We start from the raw sequence: 24,028 nt of genomic DNA on the forward strand, positions 1-24,028 counted from the left end.
GACCTTCCCTGATATGACTCAGATTAGAACTGGGGGTAGGTTACTGGCAAAAACCAGGGATTGGCTACTTGTTTATAGCAGTCTACAGCTCCTTCTCCTCAAGTGACCAAGCGACAAGTAGACAGGCATGGCTGCACACTACCATGGCTAGGGCCAGATTCTGTCTGAACTGGTTGCAGTCCCCTTCGGAGAGAGAGTTGGACTTGGGAGACCCTTCCCTCAGAAGAAAAGAAACTAGACTGTGACCAATGTTCCACTTCAACTTTTTAGTTTTTCACTTTGTAGTGATTGCAAATTTATGTAGTGTGAATGTCACACTGCCATTACATGGTGCTCAGTCCCTACTGCTTACAACTTCTACAGCTATGACCCGCCCCAGCCAGTGATATTAAAGGGGCTATTAACGTTTAATTAAAAAAACACTGTAAAAGCTCAGGTACATGTTTCAGTCTTTCTATACAAGTGGCTTACTCATGACCGCCAATCAGTGGCCCCAGCAGTCATGTGTCATGCTCATGGTATTATGGCCGCCATTACTGAGTGGCGATACTAGAATACAGCATTTGACTGCAGAGGCCACTGATCGACCAGCACTTGTGACATAAGCCCAAGTAGCTTATAGTGCAGATCACTTTTTGTAGATCACAGATTTTTATTAACTTGGATAAGCACTTAAAAGTTCAGCTAATGTAAGTATTTATGGGTCTGTATTTGTTTAGGAGGCCTGGTATGTGGCTTTTATTCATTTTGGGGTTTTCTGAAGTAGATTATACTTATCTTTTTTAATTTGATGACATTTCCTATACTAACAGTAGGTGTTACCCATATATCTACTCTACTTATATGTAGTCACTAGGAGCTCATGGGATTACTAAGGCATAAAGTGACAAGTTCACTGGAATAATAAATACTTCATTCATGTAAGCTTTGTAGAACTTTTTGTTTTCTCGTCAATTGTACCTAAATATTTTTCCCCCGTTGTTACAGCACAGACATCAGCTGAACCTTAATATTTCAGAAACACAGTAAAATGCCCAGAAATAATAATATAACTGGCAACATACATTCCTTGTAAACAAATAAATCACTGTAAGTTAATTTAGAAATTGGAATATTTACTACAATTTAGACTAAATAAAGCAGCAAATCTTCTAAGTAAATTCTATTTGCAAACACAGAAACCAAAGATGGCCATAGGCATTAGAACCTTGTTTGCAGATCTCTCTAAGCGCTTTCAACAAGCAAATGTCTATGAGGCTACACAAGACAAAATAAGGGCACAGTAAAAACCACAATAATGTAGCATAAGGAATGTTTCTATCTAGAATGCAATGGTAGCCTATAATACTGCCCTATTGCCAATATACAATACCACACGTAAATGTACTCCACATGGGCCAACGACACAGATGCTGCGACAGAGGACGGGGTCACTAAACCCCACGCGTTCCTGAGGAAGTCGCTTTGCGCTGTGTTGTGGCTCTTCAGGAGCCTTTTAAATGGTTTTAATATGTCTGTTAACTTGAGCTGTGGTTTTGTACTAATAAAGATATTGTTGTAAATCTAGTGGAGTGCATCTTGTTTCCAGTGGCAGCTGTTTTTGGTAATAATCTTATTAGAGAACTAGCACAATTGGTGGCTGACTAAATACTTTTTTGCCCCACTGTAAATGCTTTTCTCATCTCTTTTTCATTGAAGTAACATGCATTTTGGCTTGTATTTGTTGAAATCGTAACTGAAAACAGTTGCTATTAGGTTATGTAGAAACTTTGGGCCAGCCTCTAAGACGGTGTTCCCCACCCAGCATGCATCTGGCTGTTGCAAAACTACAACTCCCAGCATGTTTGGACAGCCAAAGACTGGAATATTTCTCAACGTGAGGCTAATTTTAGAGTTATTTATGGTTTTTTAGCAGGTAACGAAGAAAAAATTGGCTGTATTCTCAATCGGTTATGAATAAAGCCAATTTTCATTCTTTGTTCATTTATATCTGATGCATTGGGACTTTCTTTTGTGGGCCAAGTTGTATTTTTTAATAGAACAATTTGAAGGGAACCTGTCAGTGGTTCAGTACAATTACGGAGGTACCAAATGTTTATTTGGGTTGTGTTCTACTACTTTTAAAAGTAGTTTTCTTTGTGTCACCATATCCTCACAACCATAATTTTTTTTCTTTCTACACGTTTAATTTTTTTATTTTTTTTAGCAAACTGAGCTGTAGATTTTATTGGTCCCATTTTTTTTTTTTTTGTTCCTCCTGCGAGGAGGTGTGGTGACAAACAACAAATATTTTGGCACTGCATTTTTTTTTTTTTTTTTTAGATTGTTAAAATGATAAATGGGGGGTATATTTTGAAGGAATTTTGTTTTATATTTCTAACTTTCCCATGATTCCTTGTTTTCAAGTGTGCGGTCACTTTTCTCCCTCCCACACATCAGCCACCCCACCCATTAAAACACACTTGTGATCCTTTCCATGCAATAGACCAGTGTTTTCTAACCAGGGTGCCTCCAGCTTTTGTAAAACTACAATGCAGAATGATCTTCTTCCCACCCAGCAGTCGTTCCACCCTTTGAAGCAGGACAGGCTCCCTTTGCACACCTGACTAGTGATGTAATGTCTTGGGCAACACCGCAACTTGGGAAAACTTGAGAGGACACTCATTTTGTGTGCTGTTAAAAATAAACATTGGGGCAAAAAAATCACAGAAGAATTGCGAGACCACCATGATAAACAGGTACAAACACTATATTATGAACTACACTAACTTTACAGCACCTGTAGCACAGTAAAATAAAAAAAATCCCAGATTACCCCTTTATGTCCCACTAGGGGACTGAACCCTTTAAGGACCAAGGACACGCATACACATCCTGGGGGGGGGATGCATGTTCCTGCACCAGCATGCATTTACACATTCTTGGATCCTGTGAGTACTGCCCAATGTACCCATGAGATTGCAGTAAGGTCTCCGCTGTAAACACACAGCCTTGACCCTGCCGCACTGCTAGGACTGAAGTAAACTTCGGGCCCAGCAGATTTAACTCTTAGAGCTACGGTCAGAAACGATTGTGGGCTGTAAGTGGTTTGAGGGAGCTCCCTCTGTCTCCCCTGCAGCACCCCGAGACGCAAACATGGGGTACTGCATGTGATTCATGGCAGGTGGGGACCTGCCACACTGCTGGTATCAAAATAAACTTTGGTTCCAGCAGTTTAACCCTTACAGCCATGGTCAGAAGCCACCGCGAGCTGTAAGGAGTTTGTCGGCTCCCTCTGTCTCTCTCCAGCAGCACTCCGCAATGCTCACAGGGTGCTGATGTTTACCTGCTGCTCACATTTTTTAAATACAAATAAATAAATAAAGTTTATATAAATACATAATGTTTAGGAACACATGGAACACATCTGCCGCATATTACATTCTGCAGATGCCCCGCAGGCAGTCACAATAGTGAGCTCCCTGCTTCAGCTGGGTAGCTCTGTGTGTCCACTTCTAGTGGTGGATTTCCCGCCGGCAGTCATGAGTGGATGAGCTACCTAGGCGCAGTAGTGTGCTCTTGTGACTACCTGCGGGCCATCCATGTGGAATACGCTGTGGATGTGCTCAGTCTAACCCCACCCTTATTAAAAAAAAAAAAAATATATAATTTTATTTTTATTTTTTTAGAAAGGCTCCATTCATAATGCGTTTCTGCAGTATGTTAGAGGTATCAGTCAGCATTCATATCCGAATGAGACTGCTACAGTATACATTGGCATGCCTTTTTTGACATGACTCCTACGGATACCTCTAACATACTGCAGAAATGCAATATGAATGGGGACTATTAACACCCAATGATGGATATATTCGGTTTGAGTGGGTGCTTATTCCCAAAACATGATGGATATATCCATCAGGAACTTCAACTGTCACAGACAGCTGCGCGTCATTGCTAAACAACAAGGGAGCGATAAGAGCGGTCCTGGTCCAGATAATACATATTTCTTTCTGAGACAAACATTTTGTGGTCCACATAGGGTCACTTGTTAGGGTGTGGTATTGTTCAGCCAGCTCCTATGTTTTGCAGGCATGGAGTGGGGTCTATAATTTATATAATGAAGTCCTGAAAGCCAAAGGGGGCTCCTCTCCTTTTCGGTCCTACCAGGCAACCAAATATTGGGGTACTGCCCAGCCTAGGAAGAACACCATGATAAAATATGGGGCCATTTCCTCTATTTCAGAAGTGATGTACCAAAATGATGCCCCATAAATAAAGCATTTGTGAAAAATAAAGCAAATTTTTTTCCGTTGACTTGGAGATAATTCCTGCCAGAAAGGCTCAACATATTCACTACTGCCCTAGGTGAATACTAGGCATAGTTTCCAAAATGGGGTTCCCCATTTGGGAGATCGCGGGCGGTCCCTGTGGCCAGACCCCCCCGCGGTCAAACACTTATCCCCTATCCTGTAGATAGGGGATGAGTGTTATATCACTAAAGATGTTCTTTAAGGGGTTAAACACACTTGTGTATTATTGTATTTCAATATATTGTGTTTTTTACAGTTATCCTTTTACACCGTGCCTCTGGGTTCATGTACACCAGATGTTTACAAAGGTTTCTATTTTCTGATTGTAATTTTTGTTTTGATTTCTTTTTTTTGTACATTATGATGGAACAGCTGTCTTGCCTGAGTTTTTAATGTTTAGAGATATGCTTTACATCAAGCCCTAATGGACATAGGCAACAATAGACAGGAGCTGTCCCATTTACATTAAAGGGGTTATCCAGGAATCAAAAAACAGACCTAATTTCTTTCAAAGACTGCTCTCTGTCGGTCTCCACTTTGGGTGTGGTATTACAATGGAACTGAGTTGCAGAACCACACCCAACCTGGAGACAGACAGGGAGCCATTTTTGATAGAAATTCTCTGTTTTTTTATTTTATTCCTGGATTACCCATTTAATGTAAAACCGAAAAATAAATAAAATAAAAAGTATGCGGAGAGGCGCTACCTTGTGTATTTTCTTCACTGGGTCAGTACAAATGCTCGAGAACCCTAAACCCATCAATCAACGTACTAACCTGCTCAAGTGGGCTGATAGGCCCATGAGCCTTTAGTTTTGCCCCTGCTTCTAGTTTTGACTGTTATCCCATATTCCACCCTCCTACTGTCATGTTATGTTTTTTGGGGCACTTTATGTAGTTTCTCCCGCCATGCTATTTGTCCTGTCAGTTTGTCTGCAGTTTCAGCTATAGCAGTGACTGGAAGTAAATTATTTTTCCTGAAGATTGTTCATGTCAATGTTTGTCTAAGAAATGAGGGAAACATTTTAAAGATCCTTGCAGACACCTGTCATTATAGCAATAGCAGTGACTAGAAGATTTGGCTTCAAATGACAAGTTCACCATCACTATGAGATTGATATTGAAGTGGGGGCTACTGGGAAAACACACTCCGCATTTGTGCTGCACTGTAGAGAGGTAGAACTAGAAGTATAACCTTTGAGGAAGGAAAGTTATATCGGGGCGCGTCCACACTTTTGTTCTTAGTTTTTAATCAATGCAAACTGATTAACTTTTGGCAGAAATTAAAGAGGTACTCCACCACTAGACATCTTATCACCTAGCCAAAGGACCCCCGCGATCTCCGTGATGCACCTGGCGTTTGTTTAGAGCGCCGAGTGCAGCGGCGGAGGCTCATGACATCACAGCCAAGCCTGCGTGTGACGTCATGGCTATACCCCCTTAATGCCAGTCTATGTAAGGGGGCTTCATGCCCCCTCCCATAGACATGCATTGAGGGGGACGTGGCTGTGAAGTCACGAGCCTCCGCCCTGCATCGCCAGTCACCTGGCACGGGGCGAAGTTCGCTCTGTGCACCGGATGTCTGGGTTGCTGCAGCCGAGATCGCGGGGGGCCCAATGCTGGATCGGGGATAAGATGTCTAGGGGGTGGAGTACCCCATTAACCCCTTAGCGATGCAGGACATATATTTACTTCCTGCGCCGGCTCCCGCGATATGAAGCGGGGTTGCGCTGCGACCCCGCATCACATCGCGTCGGTCCTGGCGCTCATCAACGGCTGGGACCCGCGTCTAATACCACACATCGCCAATCGCTGCAATGTGCGGTATTAACCCTTTAGAAGCGGCGGTCAAAGCTGACCGCCGCTTCTAAAGCGAAAGTGAAACTATCCCGGCTAGTCAGTAGGGCTGTTCGGGACCCGAACAGCTTGCAGGACACCGGGAGGGCCCTTACCTGCCTCCTCGTTGTTGATCGACAAATGACTGCTCCGTGCCTGAGATCCAGGCAGGAGCAGTCAAGCGCCGATAACACTGATCACAGGCGGGTTAATACACGCCAGTGATCAGCATGAGAGATCAGGATGAGAGATCAGTGTGTGCAGTGTTATAGGTCCCTACGGGAGCTATAACACTGCAAAAAAAAAGTTAAAAAAAAAGTGTTAATAAAGGTCATTTAACCCCTTCCCTAATAAAAGTTTCACCCCCCTTTTCCCATAAAAAAAATAAAACGGTGTAAATAAAAATAAACATATGTGGTATCGCCGCGTGCGTAAATGTCCAAACTATAAAAATATATAATTAATTAAACTGCACGGTCAATGGCGTATGCGCAAAAAAATTCCAAAGTCCAAAAAAGCGTATTTTTGATCACTTTTTATACCATTAAAAAATTAGTAAAAGTGATCAAAAAGTCCGATCAAAACAAAAATCATACTGATAAAAACTTCAGGTCACGGCGCAAAAAATTAGTCCTCATACCGCCCCGTACGTGGAAAAATAAAAAGTTATAGGGGTCAGAAGATGACATTTTTAAACGTATAAATTTTCCTGCATGTAGTTATGATTTTTTCCAGAAGTACGACAAAATCAAACCTATATAAGTAGGGGATCATTTTAACCGTATGGACCTACAGAATAATGATAAGGTGTCATTTTTACCTAACTATGCACTGCGTAGAAACGGAAGCCCCCAAAAGTTACAAAATGGCGTTTTTTTCTTCGATTTTGTCGCACAATGATTTTTTTTTCCGTTTCGCCGTGAATTTTTGGGTAAAATGACTGTCACTGCAAAGTATAGTTTTTACAACAAATCTTATTTACTGTAGTCATAAGAACTATGCAATAAAGTAAAAAAATAAATAAAATAAAAAATCATATGAATTAAATGCTACCGTGTAGTAAGTTTCCCCAATATAATGGCTAAAAATATGACTGGTCCTATACTTAACAATGCGATATAGCTACATATTGTAAGTTTAAAAAGGAAAAAAAAAGGTAGGGCCCACAGAATGGAAATTCATAAGGGCAAAAATTGTTCAGTAAAGATCATGTCCTTTGGTGAGAAATGTATCCCATATGCACAGGATAGGGGGGATTAATGTCTGATCGCTGGGAGTCCGACCACTGGGACCCCAACAATCTCCCGTACGGAGTCGCGACTCAGCCCCGGGTGGGCTTCTGTGTGAGTTTTCGCACACAGCATATCAGCAGGTAGAAACACGCCCTATCTCTATGGGGGGGCATTTGTGTCTCTGCCTCTCCCATAGAGATGAATGGAGGGAGTGTGTTTCGGCCAGCTGACGTGCTGGGTATGAAACGCGTTGTAGAAGCACAGAGCTGGATCCCTGTACAGGAGATCGCTAGGACCCTCCGCGATCAGACATTTTATCCCCAGTGCTGCAGATAGGGGATACATTTCTTACCACTGGACTTCTATTTTAAGGGTTAATAGAATATACAGATTCAAAATGTTGTATGACATTTCATGGATTTATAGAGTGTATCTGCATGTGGTTTAGTAAAGTTTCGAAGCAGTGATGGTTTCATAACTTTTATATGGATTTTTTTGTAAGCTTTTCTGCTGCATTAAACATTAATTTTCTTGCTTGGAGCTATAGATGGAGATGTTAAGCCTCCAAAAGATTTATGTAACTTGTTTATGAAGTCTTAAATTGCTGCTAGCCATGAGGTAACTTGCTTTCAGTATAGTTTTTTTTTTTTTTATATATATATATATATATATCAACTGGCTCCAGGAAGTTAAACAGATTTTTAAATTACTTCTATTAAAAAAATCTTAATCCTTTCAATAGTTATTAGCTTCTGAAGTTGAGTTGTTGTTTTCTGTCTAACTGCTCTCTGTTGACTCACGTCCCGACATGACATTATCATTGAGCAGTTAGACAGAAAACTTCAGAAGCTAATAACTATTGGAAGGATTAAGATTTTTTAATAGAAGTAATTTACAAATCTGTTTAACTTTCCGGAGCAAGTTGATATATAAAAGATTTTGCCTGGAATACCCCTTTAAGATTACCTTAAACTGCAATATTTTACTTTTTTTTTTTTTCATTTTGGTTAGAAATTTGGACCATTTTATCAGCAACAAGTACAGACAACCAGCCATCCCTGACTCCTAATATAGCAAACCTGTCTTGGTATTAGTAACTCCTTGGAAAGCTGGGTACAGCTTTTACAGAAACAGATACAACTGTGGTGGCCCAGTACAGGAGTTGTTCTCCTGCACCCTTCCTGTCCTGTGTGGACCTTCATTATGTGTATCCTAAATGGTTAATAGTGTCCTATGTTATTTATTCATATGTCTTTCTACTGTTCATATGCCTTTTAAATGTTGTTACCAAGTCCTGTGTAACCAGGGAAGGTGTCAGTGACCAGGTGACTTGTGTGACCCCTCCAAATTGCTCCCATATAAACCAAGGGAGGAGCTAGTTAGTTGTGTCTGTTGAGTTCTTCCTGAGAAGCAGTACAGTCAAGATCTGAGAGTGTCTGGTGTCCTGAGGGAGACCTAGGCCTAACCACCCAGCCACGCTTCAATCACCAAGTGCCCCTTCAGGTGAACGTCAAAGCCTGGTAAGCAAACACAGGGGTGAAGTCTAGTCAGTCATAGTCAAGTCAGTCAAGTCTGCTAAAGTCAGCGTGTGTCTGGTTCACTCAGTCCAAGTCCACTACAAGTCCCAGCGAGTCTGCAAGTCTCCTAAGTCACTGGTAATCTCCTTGGGCCTAACGGAGCTGTAAAGACTATTCCATCTGTCCGCCTCAGTAAAGCTGCTGTTGTTCCATAACTTTGCATCAAAGTGATTATTTGTCCCGCGCCTAGCCCAGGAACTAGTGGCCATATCTCGGGTGGTGTAGAGGGTAACCACGACCTGGCGTCACGTACATAAGGGGTTAATGCCGTCTTCCCCTAGGGTAATAACATTTGCCCTTCATTGCACCCTAACCACACAACTAAAAACAATTGCAAAAAATTAGGCAACAATAACATCTAGGTGTATTGGTTACATGGCACCCGATTGTCGCAGCAACACTCAAGCTTGGCTAGTACAATGTCAGCAAGCTCATTCTCATTTGAGGAAAAACTTGAGACCCTTGTATTAATATTTGTGAGGCCTTCAGTGGGAAAACACTTATAGAATATACTGTGGAACGGTGATGAATGTTTGTTGTGTAAAAACCTTTGTGTTAAGTAAGGCTAGGGAGCACTAAAGGTGGCAATACCCCTTCAACAGCTGTTGACTGAACATTAATTTGGCCGATAGCTATCTATTTTAATCTCCCCAGGCACATGAACGTTTGGCATGGACCAATGTTCATGTGTTCTTAATGGAAAGAGGAGAGGACTCCTGGCAGTGGCTTATCCATTTTCAAATCCAATGGGCCTAACGCTTATGTCTCTTAGAGGAGAGTTTGAAGGCCTCCATATACATTAGACAGTAGGCTGAACCCACTAAAGTCAGTGGGTTCAACTGACTATTCACTAATGTGTATGTGTTTATAAACCACCTACCTACTTCATAGCCTATTCCTAACTGGAAAGCATTTTGAACTTGGGGTACCAAATATGAAAACATTAATAAATAAGAATATACATATACATATAGAGATGATGATGATCCCCATGTAGCGCCTGTGGGTACATATGAATATATCCATAGAAAGCAGCTTGTTAATGCTTTCTATGTACCAACATAAGCTGTGATTTTGATTTATTTTTCAGTTTTGTCCCACAAAAAATATTGTTTATAGATTAATCCACACACAAATTTTTAAGATTTTTCAACTTAGGGCATTGTTAACTAGGCTGAGTAGCAACAGTAAGGGAGCCTTGATCTTGGTGATGGGTACTCGTTTCCAGAGTTTTCGCAAGGCTTGATCAGTCTTGCAGCCATTCAGAATCCTCATTATTGAATGCACGTCAGCTGTTTTACACAGGACATTTATTGGCTTTTAGGCTGGGTCCACATATACCAGTTCCATGAGAATCAGTTTTTGGTGTTAAAATTGACTTACTGATGCCACATCTGATGCAAAAATCCATTGGTCTTTCTTACTGTTTTATTTTACAAAACTTCTAGAGCAGCATAGGAAAACTCTGTAATACACATTTTTGCTATCCAGTTTCTGGATCAGTCCATGTCCCCATTGACATGCAGGATACCGTGAATGTATCATTTGACCACTATAGGATAAGTTCTAGCATCAATTTTCCTCTGGCTTTTTAACTAGAACAGGAAGGGAAACTGAGCTGGTTCACCTTACAAATGGGAAGGAGGCCTTATTAAAAAAAAAACATATACCGTATATCTCATCTCACTAGATAGTCCAGAAATAATGTTGTTAGTATCATGCCACCTGCTGTTTCGTTTCAGTAGCTTTACTGTTTTTACCCCAGTAATTGCTGAAGTCAATATACATTCTTAGTTAAGCTTTTCTCTTTCATTTCACCAGGTATGTGGAGAAATCCCTGGAGTGGTGAGCCAGATGCTTCTGAAAATGCAGCATTTCTCTTATTAGCAGAGGAAGAGCTTAAAATTGTGACTACTTCTTCTCTGACATACAGAGACAGACAACTTAAAAAAAAGTTGCTGTGATACACATTTGAAAGGTTTCAATCACAACTGTTTATTTTTCATAGCTTTACTGTGTTTACCTCTATTAATGCTAGCGTGGATGCTAAGCAGCTTCACTTGTAAACTCCTTCTCTGCCAAGCAGAGATGATGATGCAGCTTCAGAGGCATCCGACTCGCCACACCATGGTGGAGAAGAGAGAGAGAAAGGGTGAGACTAAGCATGTGTACCCACCTAAACAGTTAATTAGCTGGAAACAGAAAAGCTTTTAAAAACAAACAGCAGGTGGTGTGATATTAACATTATTCCTGAAATATTTGATGAGATACAAAAAATATTCAGAATTTGGAGCTGGATTTAACTATGTATAAGTCTATGGGAGGGGGCGTGACTGCCATCACGCCCCGTCCCATAGACTTGCATTGAGGGGGGGGTGCATGACGTCATGATGGGGCGGGGCTATGACATCATGAGCTGCCGGCTCCATCATTCAGAACAGTTTGTTCCAAACACTGAGCAGCGGAGTACCCCTTTAAATTAGTATTTAACTTATAAAGCTGGTTATTGCCATTTAATGAATTTTTTTAATAAATAAAAAACATACGGTTGGGTTGACACAATGACAAACGTAATAACACATCCTTCAAAAACAAACCCAATACTTTGGTCATAGCTTTAATGCTTTCTGGCCCACCGTTACATAACACAAAAAGTAAGTACACAAACTACTGCTGAGTAGATCCCTGTCCCTGCATAATAACCCTTCTTGGCATGTATACTACAAATGTGTATACTGTAGGCTTTTATTTTTTTTTAAAGATTTAATAAAATGAGATAAACTCTATAGAGATGGTTAATTTTAACTAGTCTTATCTTCAGACAAGGGGAAAAAATGCAAAAGCCTTAAAAAAAAAACTGCTTAATCCTATCAAAGCCACAATTCTCATTTATGTCTGATTTGGAATTAGAATATTATCTTTCTTGGTATCCAAGGCGCTGCACATTTGTTCCCAGTGTTCTGCTACAAAATATTTTTCACTTAGAACAAATATATGAAATAATGTTTGTAATGGCAGCAAAATTCCTTTGTGCTCAGAAAGGTCTATTTGTAGTTTGATGAAGCATTAGCGCTTAATATCTTAATATATTTTGACTTTCAGATTTCAAATTGAAGCACTCCATCACGGATTCCGTGTGGAATTGGAAAACGGATTTCTTTTTATTCCCCTCCGTCTACCTGCGCAAAGACAAAGAAATGGGCTTAACGCTTTCCTGTCCATAATTATCAACAGCGGATGAAGGTAAGCTGTTCAATAATGTGAATTATATGTAGTGACACTATATTGCTGTGTAACAGCCAGGTAACTGGGTTCATAGATCTCATCCTCTTAGATACAATGAGAAGTGAAGTTTCTTAGAAATAAATGCATTTTCAGATTAAACTGTTGATAGAATGAAAAATGAAAACTTCAGTGCTCTAAAGAGTACCTGTCATTAACTTGATAAATATTATAATCCTCCCAGTTCACTGCCCCATCATGATTAACCAACCCTGCCTTTTATATTATATTTTAGTTTTTTACCTTGATATTGCTCTGTATTTTCTGCTCAGGTTCAGATTTACAGACTCGGAAGGGGCGTTCCCTACCAGGCATGACATCATCTGAAGCCATACAGGGGAGAACTTCCTCCCTCACTCTGCTACACACAGCCCAGAGCAGTTCAGGGTGAGATGAGCTATGATTGGATAAGGCTGCACACACACACACCCCTCAGCATTTCCTGATTTTGGACTTCTGCCAGGCCATCTGGAGTCCAAGGTCTGTGCAAAAGAGAGGGGGAGTTGTGCTCTGGACAAGTAGGGAGACACCTAGTGGCAGCCTTTTTTAAACGCAAAACATAGAAAACTTCATTTTCTTTAAACAAAGTATATCAGAAAGATTTTTTTATTTACCATAAAAATTAGTTTTAATGAGAGTGCCCATTTAAGATCTTCATGTGCAGAGCCATTGTGGGTTGTCTACTTCAAAATTCAGCCATTTGTATTGCCAAGGTTTTCTTCATAATATACTTCCAGGAAAAGACCATTGTCTCCCATGCTAAAGATACAGTGGGCCTTCAGCCTGGAGATGGTCCTTATTATAGAATATATAATACTTGCTGCTCTTCTTTCTCCTCTCTGCAGTTAATATAGTTCCTACACACTTCTTTAGTGCTGAGGCTGCAGTAATCACAAGACTTTACTAAAGAAACCTGTCATCTTTTTCATGCTCCTTGAATCCAGCCTTGGTTAATTAATTTCTCCATGTTTGTCTAAAGTCCATCCAATGACTTAGGCAGCATGAAAGTAATGACAGTTTCTTTTAACAAGCTGGCGTGCCTTCTACAGACACAACTAGAAGCAAGGAAATGTAAAATGTCATTGCTAATAGTTCAGCATGAAATGTGGCAGCCAGCATATTAAAAAGGCAGCCCATGAAGCTTCAGGCTTGCAGTTGTTACCCCCTTCTTTCTCAGACTCACTGAATTTAAGAAATGGATTCAAGTGGTACTGCATGTTTTAAGTGACATATATGATAGAATATGTGCATTATACCATTAAAAGCATAACTGCAATCACTGTCCGGCAGTAGGATATCTGTTTAAATCTCATAGCTCGAGACCACAGTGATCAGGATGTGGATTTGCCTTAAAGGGGTACTCTGCTGCTCAGTGTTTGGAACAAACTGTTTTGAACGCTGGAGCCGGGACACAGCCGTCATGCCTCCTCCCATAGACTTGCATTGAGGGTGCAGGGCTATGGCGCCATGAGCTCCCGGCTCCAGAGTTCGGAACAGTTTGTTCCAAACGCTGAGCAGCGGAATACCCCTTTAAGTCCCATAGACTTTAGTCAGCTCTGTATCCTGATCACTGTGGCTCTCGCTGATGTCCACCATTAACCCCTCTGATGCCTTGATCAATACAGATCACAGCATCTGCGGCAGTGCAGCACTTAAAATGGATGACTGGATCACCCGTGGTTCTGCCGTGGAGATCCGATCATCCAGCATGGCGGCCGGAGGTCCCCAGCGGCGGGACCCCCGCGATCAGACATCTTATCCCCTATTCTTTGGATAGAGGATAAGATGGCCAAAATGGGCTGTGTCCTTAAGGGATTAATATACCATTATATTGTCATATTTGGAAGTGGCTCATAGCCTACAAGACTTCAGGAAATCAGGTATTACCTACCAAGACTTCCCTGTATATCATAGTTGCTACCTTTAAAAAAAATATATATAATAATAATTGAAATATTCTTAAAACTTGTCAATGCTGAGAGAGCCCTATCTTTCTCAGATTAGAAAAGCAATCTTTGGATTGCCATGGTTTAAAGGACTTCCAGCAAATGTGTAGATGCTTGAATGTGATATGCCACACGTCACTGATCACCATGATAACAGTGGGCAGCATGACCTTGATTAGCTAGCAAACATTTAAGCTTATAATGCTAATGAGTTCAGTCATCACACATTGATGATGGATTTATCATTTTTTTTCTCACTGGCTATTATATTTTATTATCTGAAGTACTCTTTGTGCTGCTTGAAACCTATAAGGGATGGCAGTAACAATGTCTGAATGCATTATAGAATTTTCAATGTAGTCTGGAGTTGCCTTCATTACCTGCTCTGTATTGAGGACCTGTCTTGAAATGCGTCGTTGTGGCTATGTCACGAATGAGTGGGTTGCTGCTCAGCATTTTAAGTGTTTTTGATGGAAATTTGTTACTTTTGCCCATTGGATTTCTGGAATAGTGTGATCTGCTGTTGCTGATTTATTTTAAGTTATAGTAGCCGAGAACATTATGTACAAAGTGTGGAACACCTATGGGCTGTGTAATTTGTTGGTTAATGCAGTATTGCTGGTGCGCAGCAGGTAGCGTATGGTTGATTTTCTTCTGAAGCTGCTTCAGCTGCATTATTCAATATATTTTTTTTCCCTCCATTTGATTGTTTAGAGAACATGGAGCGACATCAAGACATTACCATTTTATCATTCTTATTGTCTAACTTAGTGTTAATGTAATTAAAAAAAATTGCAGGAGACAGGCTCTATTATATGTCTATGGAGCCCGTCTCCTGCAATCAGACATATTGAGCCTCTACTAACTTTTCTCTAGAGATCGTTGGGGATCTCAGCACTAAGACCCCACCTAATAAAAAATGTTAACATCTGTTTGACATTTCAACATTTAAAAAAAATAACAGTGATGCTTTAACTTTTGCCTTTTACCTGTGTTTAAATTTAAGGTAGACCCATAAATACACAGACTGTAGGTAATAATTAAAGGGGTACTCCGGCAGAAAACATTTTTTTTTTTTCATATCAACTTGCTCCAGATAGGTAAAAAGATTTGTAAATTACTTCTATTAAAAAATCGTAATCATTCCAGTAATTATTAGCTGCTGTATGCTCCACAGGAAGTTCTTTTCTTTTTAAATGTATTTTCTTTCTGTCCACAGTGCTCTCTGCTGACATCTCTGTCCATGTTAGGAAATGTCCAGAGTAGGAGCCAACTTTTGGAAACTTTTATTTTTTATTTTTTTTATAAACTGGTGCAAGAAAGTAAACAGATTTGTAAATTACTTCTATTAAAAAAAATCTTAATCCTTCCAGTAATTATCAGCTGCTGTATGCTCCACAGGAAGTTCTTTTCTTTTTGAATTTCTTTTCTGTCTGACCACAGTGCTCTATGCTGACACCTCTGTCCATTTCAGGAACTGTCCAGAGCAGGAGAAAATCCCCATAGCAAACCTCTTCTGCTCTGAAGAGTTCCTGAAATGGACAGAGATGTCAGCAGAGAGCACTGTGGTCAGACAGAAAATAAATTCAAAAATAAAAGAACTTCTTGTGGAGCATACAGCAGCTAAGTACTAGAAGGATTAAGATTTTTTAATATAAGTAATTTACAAATCTGTTTAACTTTCTGGCACCCGTTAATTAAAAAAAAAATGTTCTCCACTGGAGTACCCCTTTTTAAGGTGCTTTTGTTTCTAAATCTTTCCCAAATGTTTTGATTCTTTTTTTGTGGGACACATTTACTTACTTAAAAGTTAGAATTTGAGGGGATTTTTTTTAATTTTTTTTTTAAAGGGCCTTTAGCCAACACCCCAAAAATAAGATTGCATTATCATTGCAAAACTTAGGATGCCCTAATCACACACCTTTTTTATAGTTTCTTAATATGCCCTCCCATTCCTGAGATATGAGGGTTTGTGTTTCAATTCAGGAAATTGGTCAGATGGGGGTGAACTTAATTTTATTAATGGGAGTGAATATTAGTTGATAGGCGGGATTATATAGTCAGGGGGTGTGGATTAGATATACACGCCCCTCAATGTACAAGGGTTACATTAAGCCCTGAGCTGCTACAGTTGTTTCTGTGGAGAAGCTAAAGGGAAGGAGAAGGGTGATATACTGCAGCACAATGAACATACACCTGTGGATACAGTCATATTTTCACAAGGGACAGCTACCCTGAGCTTAATGGGTATTGAGGGATTAGGGAAGCCTACTTTGAGGAACAGTGTGAATCATCTTATATAGGCAGTGGGACTCAGCTTGCAGGTACACAGCCCAATAGTGGACCCAGTACTGACCCTGTGGTGCACCACTTGTAACGGTCACCCAACCAGAGTAAGCTCCATTGATCCCCACCCGCTGCTTCTTATCAATGACCCAGTTGATAACCCATTTACACATGTCCTCCCCTAGTCCCAGTTTCCTCATTTTATGTACTAACTTTTTGTGTTGCACAGCATCAAATGCCCATATATGTAACATCCACAGCTTCACCGAAGTCCATTCTATAACTGACCTCCTCATAGAAGCCGATCAGATTAGTCTGGCAGGACCGATCCTGCATAAACCCATGTTGTTGCTTTGTTGTTAGGTTATTTTCATTGTGATACCCCAGAATAGCATCAAAAATACCCCTAAAAGTAGTTTGAAACAACAGTGCCCATTTAAAGCTGACTTTAATCCTATTGAATTAAGGGGAACTAATATTCACCAGTGGATTTATCTCCCTTATTAACAATATTGGGGGAGATTTTTAAAAACCTGTCCAGAGGAAAAGTTTGAGTTGCCCATAGCAACCAATCAGCTCGCCTCTTTAATTTTTCATCTTTCATTTTTGGCAGGGTGTAAAGTCACCATAGTTGTGATTTTCGGTCTATTTTGCTGCCATTCTTTATCGTTTAGGCTCAGCACACTATTGTATACTTCTTTCTGCAGACTAAATATTCTTCATTTTAATAGATTAATATATGCATGAGAAGGCGAAGTGATCAGTAATTCTCATACCGAAATGTACAAGTACTACATTATGCTACTTCAGCATTAACATATTGTAGCAATTGAAAAATGAGCCACAAAAAAGTATATGTTTTAAAAGGACCCTATTAAAGGCTGTGAATGGAGTGTAATAGATTACACTTCACACTGTTGTAACGAAAAGTATTAAAAGTATTATTTTTTTACACCGAGAATTCTGACCTTAACCCTATCGGTGCCTGACATGTTGCCACAGATAGGCTTCAAAATCTTGTTAAAAGGCTTCCCAGGATAGTTGAAGATGTTAAAGTAACAAATGAGGGGAGAAAACTGATTGGGTTTTTCCAGCCTCAAAATTTTTTTTTAATATTGACTCCAAGCAATACCAGAGCCTGCAATCTGCTAAAAGTGGTATGCTCCTACATCTATCTATAAACAAAAATGTAATAATTGTGCAGCTGCTATGTCAGAACTCTGAAGAATACGCTACTATTATGAATAGGTACAGATAGATCCTCTTGTCAGTGAGGATAGTTAGAAGGATCTATCTGTGCTTTGTGCTTTTTTTTAATATGGGTACCATTTTATTGAGACTGTATTGTGTTCTTTATAGTTGCACCATGGTAGCTGAATAAAAAAATTCACCTAGGGGGCAGAGCATGGTAAATTAATTTTAAAAAGTCTTATACTTACCCTTTCACCTGCTCCCGTGCCAATGCTCCTGCCTCTCTTGAGTCCCTGTTAAAGGTGGTCCAATGACTTCCCTAGTGCTCACCTCAGCCGTTCAGTTCAAGATAAAGTGCACAAATTGACATTTGTTGATTGACTGCAGGATCTCATGCACAGTGATGTCCCCGGGGCACTGGGGAACTCTGAAACAGCATAACATTGCAAACAACAATTGTGAGGCAGCAGTGCTGGCAAAGAGCAAGCAGAGGGGTTAGTATAAGTTTATTTTATTTTATTTATTTATTTATTTTTTTACCATCCCTTGCCCCTTTGCTAATGTTTCATGAAGCTGGAAAACCTCTTTAAAATTCATGCAAGTGAAAGAGATATGCCTAACTGGTGCAAAATGCAATGATAAATCTACACTTCGTAGGGTCCACTTAAATATGTATCAGTTCCTCACCTAGTAAAAAAGTACACCCAAATTCCATTAATTTAAGTTCTGTCTACTGGAACCCAGAGAAGGTTTATCATTTTTTATTATTTTCTAAGCTCCTCCATTATTCCAGTAGCTGTCATGATGATCAAAAAACAGTCTATTTTATCTATAAGATGATCAAATGTCTTTGATGCTCTCATATTGCAGTCAAATGGTATGATTTGCATTATATTAGTAAATGTTTTCCTGATTTATACGTTCCCAATATCTTAAATTTCAAACTCTGCTTGGCCCAGTGTGTTATCGATGGTAGAGATCATTTTTTAAAATTTATAATATTTCACTGGGGTATATACGGCCGAGTCATATGGCTTGTGTTTTGGTGCCAGATTTGTGATCTCCAAGCCATCAGATGTATACACACATACCTGTAGATAGACATAGCATGTACTTGCCATCTCTCTGCATCTCCTTAAAAGAGGTACACCACCCCTAGACATCTTATCCACTATAAGATGTCTGATCGCAGGGGTCCCGCCGCTGGGAACCCCCGCAATATCCCTGCTACACCCAGCCTTCGTCTAGAGCACCGGAGACTCGTGATGTCACGGCCATGCCCCCTCAATGCAAATCTATGGGAGGGGGCGTGACAGCCATCACGCCCCCTCCCATAGACTTGCATTGAGGAGAAGTGGCCTTGACGTCACAATCCTCCGCATCGCCAGTCATCTGGCACTGGGCGAAGTTCGCTTCGTGCACCGGATGTCTAGGGTGCCGCAGTCGAGATTGCAGGTATCCCCAGCAGCGGGATCAGACATCTTATTTCCTATCCTTTGGATAGGGGATAAGATGTCTAGGGATGGAGTACCCCTTTAAGGTCACGATAAAGTCCCGCTGTGCTAAGCGTAGGAGCATCATCCCTAATTGTTACTCGATTGGTATGGAGTTACTGCTTTGTCTGCATCTAGACATTCATGAAGTCCTCTACTTAAATTTATTTATGCTTATTTGTCATAGTTTAAGACTTTATCAGGATTTTTGCTGTTCTTTTTCTTTTACTAAACACCAATTCATCTTTGTCCTGAGTAATTTGAGAGACACTTATTGCTAGGGCCTTTTTAAGCAGTTTATCGCTAGAAACCAAGATGTCATATGGGACCCTGTTGTTAATTGCAAACCATAACATCCCAGAAAAAGGTAAAACAGCTTATCAGCAGTCCAGACGTACTATTGCCCTTTTCATATTATTACGATTTGTTAAAGACATTGGGGTGTATGCCTAGCTGCTCAGTCTAAAAGAGTATGTACTTCTAGATTATGGGGACCATGGGAACAATATACTGAGACTGAGGTATATGCTGTATGCTGAACACTTGCGGGCCTAGGCATCCAGCTTTGTGGCCACCCCAGTATAATGTACTATATGCCCTGCTGCTCAGTAAGTGCAAGACCAGGGACTCCTTTCTTTAACAGGAATCCCTGCTACTTTACATATTTGCCTAAATTGAATCTTAAAAATTTGGCCTAGGATAAATCTGATTCATCTATTTATTTATAATTTTTTTGTTTAATTTCATTCATTCCGAATCAGTTTATTCATCTTCTAGGCACTGGATGTAACTATGCTTAAAATGTAACTATGCAATTGTAGACACACATTACAGGGGTAGGGGGCCCCCTTAGCCCTTAATCCCCACCTATGCCTATAATTATTGGGATTGCAATTTGGAATGATCCATGAACCTCTATTCCATGGGCCTCAACAATGTGGTGGTGGGATGTGTATAAAAACTTTGCATGGGTCCAGCAACCTATATATTTGTTTGGAAGTCAACAGTCCAACACGTCTATTGTTGAGGTGCCTTAGCTAGTTCCAGCTTCTGTTAATACTACTAGTAAAGGGAACTGTTACTTGTAACATTTCCTAAATAATTTAAAAAGCTTTAAAGGCAGGGTCTTCAGAACAATGAACAAGGTCCTCCAGAAGGAGAACTGCTCTTTGTATTATCTCTCCACTCTGGCTAAAAGAAGGGAGTTTGCAACAGGGACACTTTCACTATTATATCCATAGTCTCCAATATTTATACGGCACAGTATCTGTGTCTTGCTATCTACTGCTTTCAAAATTACAGACCCAGCTGGGAATCTCTACAAGGCTGTTTCGACCACCTGGGAGCTGCAGTTCTTCAATAGCTCTGCATTGCCTAAAGCTGCATCTTCACTGTAGCACAGAGGACTGCACTCTCACAGCCATTTTAATATCAGATTCCAAATCCTATTATAAATTGAATTTTGAAATTTCTACTAATTTACAGTGAACGCAGCACGGTCTGAACGTCTCTGTATAAATATGCATGTGCTTGTGGAAATGCTGATCTTTGCCTTACGCAGCCTTCTTCTAAATAGATTAGACTGAGAGACAAGATCTATGTCTTTCCATCAGGCTGATTTGAGCTGTGGAGATTAGTTCCTTTTTATCAAGTGCTTTGGACTCTACAGAATGAGGATTCACATCCGGAAGTAACAATATGATGTCTAAATAAAACTGAAATGCCTAGGAAGAGCGCCCAACAATTACAGTGCACAGCACAAATCTGCTAATGTCATCAAAAGGCTAAATATACATAGTCCAATGCACATATTAAGGCTTCTGTCATGTCAGTAATTTTGAGTGAGTTTCAGACAGGCCTTGGTGACTGTGCAGAATAGTCGAATGTAGTGGATGGGGGTCCAAGTGAGTACTCCTCAGCTTTCCTTATAGATCTGTACTGTACGTACAAATAAGGAAAGCTGTGGTGTACTCACTTGGACTTTCGAGCCAACCAACACTATAATATGCCCACAATTTCTGATCATGAGTCTGACCTCTGAGACTAGTACCAAACATTGGAATAAGAAGGCTGCTGCACTGGTTTAGGAATGGGAACCGGAATACTCTCTGCTAGCCAGTAATAAGGCTACAGTTAACCATCAACTCTCAAGGGTATCACAGTTTAGTAGAATTAATTCCACTAAATAGATGAAGAGGTAGAACCCACATCTATCTGGAGAATATGGGCCCCTGGCCTTTGTCCAGTCTGCATGCAGAGGTCAAGTTGGTCTGGAGGCCAAAAACAGCACAGTGGACTATACAGTATTCATAATAAAAGCGTTTTCCACAACGTGTGGACAGTACTTACTAATTCCCTCTGTGATGCTCTTGCACGGTTCTGCTGTTCCCTGGTGTCATCTTTCTATCACTTCTGACCATGAGCCCCTCAAAACTACAGTTCCCAGTAGTTATTGCATCCTGGCAGAGACTGCTGGGATCCCAATCACTGTACACTATACCTGCCCACCATAACCTAGCCTGCCCACTTTACCTAAACCCGACTGGGATGGAAAATATGGAGCAGGAAAGTCACTGCTAGGTTTGGAAGGGGACTAGCTTGCCAAGAGATGGCACAATAAGCCTACCTCACACTCTCTTGGCCAAAACATCTTGTCTTCATTTCCTGCAAGGGGGCTGAGCCCTGAGCAGGAGACAAAGATGGCGGGAGGATTGGCTTTTCCTACACTTCCGGCTGGTGAGTTCCTAGATAGAACTCAGAAATGGTGCAGCACACATAATGTTGTATTTAAGTTTAGATAAAAATTATTTTTGTAAGCCAGAGTACCCCTTTAATAGAAGTAGGGAAACATCGTAGAACCACAAGGTAAATTGTTTCCATAACTCAGTTACAAGCAATGTTGCTGTGAATCCAAAACTAGGCTGAGATATAACACTTCCTAAAAACAGCATCAATGTCTATGTGTGTCTGGGCCTTTTTCGGAAGCTGCTCCCTCCTCCTGGGCTGCAGCTGTAATCCGGTCCCTCAGTGAGCTGACAATCCTTTTTTGACTTTGCCTTTTTACTAGTGAATTATGTATGATCATTGCATTAGGCGGAAGGAGGAGATAAGTCTAAGTAGAGAGAGAGGCATTTTGTTCTGTAAAAAGATGTATTACAAGGGTTCTTAAAACTTCTTCTATTCCTAATTTGTTAAAAAGATGGAAACAGTTAAACTTTAATATGTTCATTATGTGGTCTGTAAGGTTGCTATAAACCCAGTCCATCCACTTCGCTTACCCTATAGGGATAAGGGATTTTTTTTTTCTTGTTGAGGATTCTCAGTCGGCTGCCCTTTCCTGTGGAGTATCTATGAGTGTCTCCATGCAATCTTGAAGAATGTTAAGTGGTCTTTGTAATGTAGCACTAAGAAACCGGTCTAAAAGTTGGTTTTAAACTTCAGTGTATCTGCTAACATATCTGCTAAGATACAGCCTGAAAGCTTAGTAAACTATACAAATGAATTATTTATTGCTTCTCAGAAGCGGCTCACCGGTGGTGAACATACTGCAAGTAAAGATTATACAATCCATATGGATTATCAGACTGTAAACACAGTAAACAACCCACTACATTCTCTTTATGAATTGATGTTATGTCATCAATGCTGTGGACAACATTGTATCTTATTTTGCATTTGTAATATCTCTGTTACAATGTAATGAGAGAGTAAAAATGTAACCATAATAAATAAAAATGGACCCCTGCGATCATACATCTTATCCCCTATCCTTTAAATGGGTACTCCCGTGGAAAACTTTTTAAATCAACTGGTGCCAGAAAGTTAAACAGATTTGTGAAATTACTTCTATTAAAAAAAATCTTAATCCTTTTAGTTCTTTTTAGGGGCTGTATACTACAGAGGAAATGCTTTTCATTTTGGATTTCTCTTCTGTCACAACCACAGTGCTCTCTGCTGTCCATTTTAGGAACTGTCCAGAGCAGCATATGTTTGCTATGGGGATTTTCTCCTGCTCTGGACAGTTCCTAAAATGGACTGCAGAGGTCAGCAGAGAGCACTGTGGTTGTGACTGAAGAGAAATCCAAAAAGAAAAGCATTTCCTCTGTAGTATACAGCCACTAATAAGTACTGGAAAGATTACAATTTTTTAATAGAAGTAATTTGCTAATCTGTTTAACTTTCTGGCACCAGTTTATTTAAAAAAAAAAAAAAATAGTTCTCCACCGGAGTACCCCTTTAACCCCTTAAGGACGCAGGACGTAAATGTACGTCCTGGTGAGGTGGTACTTAACGCACCAGGACGTACATTTACGTCCTAAGCATAACCGCGGGCATCGGAGCGATGCCCGTGTCATGCGCGGCTGATCCCGGCTGCTGATCGCAGCCAGGGACCCGCCGGCAATGGCCGACGCCCGCGATCTCACGGGCGTCCGCCATTAACCCCTCAGGTGCCGGGATCAATACAGATCCCGGCATCTGCGGCGGTTCGCGATTTAAATGAACGATCGGATCGCCCGCAGCGCTGCTGCGGGGATCCGATCATTCATAACGCTGCACGGAGGTCCCCTCTCCTTCCTCCGTGCGGCTCCCGGCATCTCCTGCTCTGGTCTGTGATCGAGCAGACCAGAGCAGAAGATGACCGATAATACTGATCTGTTCTATGTCCTATACATAGAACAGATCAGTATTAGCAATCATGGTATTGCTATGAATAGTCCCCTATGGGGACTATTCAAGTGTAAAAAAAAATGTAAAAAAATGTAAAAGTAAAAGTAAAAAAAAAAAGTGAAAAATCCCCTCCCCCAATAAAAAAGTAAAACGTCCGTTTTTTCCTATTTTACCCCCAAAAAGCGTAAAAATTTTTTTTATAGACATATTTGGTATCGCCGCGTG

At 40.5% G+C, this 24,028-nt stretch overlaps 1 protein-coding gene across 1 annotated transcript in view; it reads left to right on the forward strand.

Annotated features, from left to right (window-relative positions):
- The window catches only part of OSBPL6 (oxysterol binding protein like 6), a 282,887-nt gene that overhangs the window by 32,956 nt on the left and 225,903 nt on the right, over positions 1-24,028 (forward strand). The window contains 1 exon segment of the mRNA XM_056536461.1: positions 12,040-12,180. The gene's annotated coding sequence lies outside the window, so the exon portion shown is untranslated.

The sequence above is a fragment of the Hyla sarda genome, chromosome 8, assembly GCF_029499605.1.
Source record: "Hyla sarda isolate aHylSar1 chromosome 8, aHylSar1.hap1, whole genome shotgun sequence".
Taxonomy (NCBI): Eukaryota; Metazoa; Chordata; class Amphibia; order Anura; family Hylidae; genus Hyla; species Hyla sarda.